The 4,683-nt window shown below is 49.0% G+C and overlaps 1 protein-coding gene across 1 annotated transcript in view; it reads left to right on the plus strand.

The window, feature by feature from the left end:
* Positions 1 to 4,683, plus strand: part of MARCHF10 (membrane associated ring-CH-type finger 10) — a 101,717-nt gene that overhangs the window by 49,691 nt on the left and 47,343 nt on the right. The gene's annotated exons all lie outside the window — the stretch shown is intronic.

Raw genomic sequence — 4,683 nt, forward strand, 5'->3', positions numbered from 1 at the left:
TATTTTACTTTTTTTGGTTGTTGCTGTTGTCGTTTTTTTTGAGACGGAGTCCCGCCCTGTCACCCAGGCTGGAGTACAGTAGCCCAATCTCAGCTCACTGCAAACTCTGCCTCCCTGGGTTCAAGCATTTCTCCTGCCTCAGCCTCCCGAACAGTTGGGATTAAGGCATGCACCACCACACCCAGCTAATTTTGTATTTTTAGTAGAGACGGGATTTCACCATGTTGGCCAGGCTGGTCTCAAACTCCTGACCTCAAGTGATCCACCTGCCTCGGCCTCCTGAAGTGCTGGGATTACAGGTGTGTGCTACCGTGCCCAGCCTTAAGTGATAGTTTTCAACTGGCTGTTTACAACCATGGCATTTTAGACTTGGAACTGATTTTAGCTGCAGCATCTCCCAAACTTTTCTGATGATAAGAATCACCAGGGAGGTTCTTCATAAAAATAAAAATCCCTGCTTCCCATCCCTGACCCACGGCATCAGAGTCGCCAATAAAGGGGCCTGCAAACTGTATTTTGAACAAGTACAGCAGGTGATTCTCATCACCAGGGTTTGGGCAGCTGTCTCAGAGCCTTGCTTTTCCAAACGTTAGTGCTCATGAGAAACACCTGGAACTCCTGAGCATCTACAGATTCTGATTCAGAAGGCCTGGGTGGGCTGAGAGCCTGCGTTGCTAAGAAGTCCCAGGTGACGTCGATGTTGCTGGCCTATGAACCAGCTTTGAAGGAGCAAGGCTAGAAAAAACACCTGTCTCATTTTGCAGGTGAGGGAACAGGTTCCAGGCAGGTAAGCCGTTAATTCAAGGTAACCCAGCTGGTTAGTGGCAGAACTGAGATTTGTCAAACATGAGGGAGTCGCTGTGACTCATGACTCCATGGGGCACCCGTATTCTGCCTCCAGCGAGGTTAGCAGTTTGAGCATGAGGTTAGAAAACAAATCATCAGCATCTACTGGACATCTCTCTTTTTACCTGCTTTTCCCCCAGCTTGATTTTTCTCCCTTCCCATGATCCCGCCAGGATCTCTCTGCTTTTTTTTTTTTTTTTCTCTTTTCCCAAGCTTCCCCATCCGCAGCAGAAAGGCCAGATCAGGGCATGGCTACAGCCTGCTAGCGGGGGCAGCTGGAGGATTGAAGGAGAGAGCCTTACCCAAGTGAGACCCTGCGGGCCGCCATCTGTTGCTGCCAGCACAGCTCATTAGGCTGGCAGTGGGAGACGAGAAGGGCCCCAGAGCTCCCACACGGCAGCCTCAGGACATTCTCCGGGAACTTACAGGGGAAAGAACTTCCCGACATCTGTCAGGGATGCCGGAGACTGTCGGCCGGAACAGGGTGCGATGCTGGTGCTGCCTCCCTTGGTTCACTCCTCAGTGACACTGAGGTGGAGACCAGGTGCCTCCTGGGCGGGAGCCAGGTCTGCTGCTCCGATGACATTGGAGAACAATTTTGGAGTTTGGATTCATTCGCAGACGTCTTTATGTCCTTCCCTGCCGCGAGTGCTGCTTCCTGACTGCTCTTTTTCTTTTGTGCAGGTGACAGCAGCAAGCATCCCCTGTTCTGTGTTGAATACACCCCTTACTGCTCCGTCTTCGCTTTCTCCCCTGTCCTGCAGCCCAATACCAATTACTGCTGCCTCCTCCTGCCACTGGTGCCACCTGCCTCCCCAGTGGCCCAGGAACCTCCCCGCTGTCTCCCTCTAGTTACTTCCTTTCCCTCCCTCACAAGCCCCGCTTCCGCCTCCCCGGCCCCCATGCCCGAGTCCCCAGCAGCGCTCTGCTACTTCCCCATCTCCTGCCCCACTCCAGCCGAGACCCCTGTCCTGTGTCTGCAGGGCCCCCGAAGGCCCAGTAAGATTTACCTCGTGTGGTAAGTCACCCTTGCAAGGCACACAGCACAGCGGAGTCAGGGAGTGGGGACTTTGGGCTTCCAGAAGGCAGGTGGAGAGGAGAGGGTTCAGAGGCAATGCCAAGAACAATACCAGGCGGTGTGGTGTTCAGGAGAGCAGGAAGATGGGACAGCATGGCCACTGCACTCGGGCTCCACCTTCTAGCGCCAAAGGAGCCAGCAACCAATAAAATCCCATCCTCTCTGGAGACTCATTTGATTTCTTACTTCCTGTAGCTGGCACGCTGTGCAGTGTCACCCCCAGAAACCAAACAGGCTCTCCTGTGTGTGATCATATCGTTGGCTCTGTGAATGCACACGCCAAGGCCACCCCAAGCGGTGGCGCCGGGGGCAGGCCGTTCTGAAGGCACACACTGGAACCAGAACCCATTCAGAACCACTCGGAGGAGGGACGAAAGAAAGTGCTCAGCTGATGTTTACGTTCCCCTTCCTGCCACTTGTTAGGCATCAAACTTCCTAAAATCAAAAATGCCACCCCCAAGTTCCAAAATAAAACATATCTATGGTACATAATTAAGCTTTAATTAAGATCTCCTCTGGGTATGTGAGACAACACACATTTATCGTACACTCAGGCAAACAGAGGCGACCTATTATTTGTGACTGCACAGAAAGCTGCCTATTACCCCAAGGCAACATTGGCTCCTGCGATTAAGCTGTAATTCTTCCCAGGATCCAAAGAAAGCACATTTTTTTTTTCAGAATGTCTCTCCAATGGGATCTTGGCACCTCCTAGGCACCAGGGATCCCAGTCAAGGTGGTGTGGGGCGGGATGAGGTTCGGGAACTGAATTTCCCCTTTATGCTTCCTTTTCGATTTTGTCAAGAACTATCTGTATGTGGCAAGTGATGGGTGGAGCTGAATGTGAACAGTTGAATGGAGTGGTTCTCAGTTGTGAGGGTCTTGTACAAATATGAGCTTTCCACCCTTTTCCCCCCTTTCCTGGTCAAATTAAAAACTACGCAGTTGACAATCACAGCTTCCCAGCATTGTCAAGAGAATGGAGGCAGGTGCCTTTAATCTAAATAGCTGTTGGGTTTCTTTATAACTGGAGGCATCACCTTGCTCAGATCCTGGAAGTATGGGCTATATGCTGTCCAAAGCAAACCACAGTCTTCCCCAAATTCACGGATAGACAGGATACTGAGTTACCTGGCAATGAAACTCCTGAACACAAACCCCTTACTTTTCTGTAAGGCAAAGAGCTTGTCCTTCTACTTGGAAAGGAAGTTACATTTCATCTTCCAGTGTAAATAGGACTTGGTCTTCCTGCAGATTAATCTATTAATCCATGGCATGGTGAGAACCCAGCTGAGAAAGACCCCAAAGGTCTAAAATTTCATTCACTTTTCATGCGAGTGAAGTGATGGGAACTTGGTGTACAAATTGAGGGTTTGAAACTCTTTCTTTTTTGAGACAAGGTCTTGCGCTTGCCCCGGCTGGAGTGCAGTGGTACAAACACGGCTCACTGCAGCCTCAACCTCCTGGGCCAAGTGGTTCTCTTGCCTCAGCCTCCCATGTAGCCGGGATCACAGGTGTGTGCCAGCACACCCAGATAATTTTTATTTCCTTTTTTGTAGAAACAGGAATCTCACTTTGTTTCCCAGGCTGTTCTCAAACTCCTGGGCTCAAGTGATCTTCCTGCCTTGGCCTCTCAAAGTGTTGGGATTACAGACATGAGCCTCTATGCCTGGATGGATGAGTGTTATAAACTTTTTTTTGTTTTTGAGGTGGAGTCTCTGTCTGTCTCCCAGGCTGGAGTGCAGTGGCACAATCTCAGCTTACTGCAACCTCTGCCTCCCAGGTTCAAGAGATTCTCCTGCCTCAGCCTCCCGAGTAGCTGGGATTATAGGCACATACCAACATGCCTAATTTTTTGTGTTTTTAGTAGACAGAGGGTTTCACCATGTTGGTCAGGGTGATCTTGAACTCTTGACCTGGTGATTCACTCGCCTCAGCCTCCCAAAGTGCTGGGATTATAGGCATGAGCCACAGAGCCCAGCCTGTAAGTGTTGAAAACTCTTAAACCCATGTACACACAAACTGTGCAGTCTGGGTCACCTCATTTGTGATCATGCTTACAGACAGAGAAGAGAAAATATTTTGCGAGAGAGTTTGTTTTCCACAGAACCAAAAGGTTATCACAGGGAAGAAGTCAGCAGTGTCACCAAATTAGATTATAATAATCTTTAAGGTCATGAGGCAATGTCTTGCTCATCTTTGTGAACCCTCAAATTATAGCATAGCAAAAGCACACAGGTATTTGCTGAACAGATCATAATATAAAGAGTTGCTATTTGCCTTTTGGATTTTATAAAAGAAGGATTGAGGGAGAGAATCAACAAAAACTACACAGGAATGAAGGCTATTGAATAAGTTATTCCCAACCTGTGAAGTCTGCATAACAATGAGTTTCTGGTCAAATTCAGTTGTCTCATGGGAATGACTTCAGAGTTCCCATTATTATTCTCAGTACTAGTGGTAGTATTCTTTACGGTGGAATATGCAGCAACCATTATTACACTTAACGTGCACCAGTTAGGCCATTTATGTACATTTTTGCTAAACTTTGCAATAACAAGATGGACCATTTTACAGTTACAGAAACTGAGGTTACAGTTGCCGAAGGTCAGAGGATCCTGTCTCCGCTGACAGTGTCAATTTCTCCACTGCCAAGCAGTGAAACTGGTAAAACAATCTCCAGCCGGGCGCGGTGGCTCACGCCTGTAATCCCAGCACTTTGGGAGGCCGAGGCGGGTGGATCACGAGGTCAAGAGATC

Source organism: Cebus imitator, unplaced genomic scaffold (assembly GCF_001604975.1).
Source record: "Cebus imitator isolate Cc_AM_T3 unplaced genomic scaffold, Cebus_imitator-1.0 Scaffold217, whole genome shotgun sequence".
NCBI classification, from domain to species: Eukaryota; Metazoa; Chordata; class Mammalia; order Primates; family Cebidae; genus Cebus; species Cebus imitator.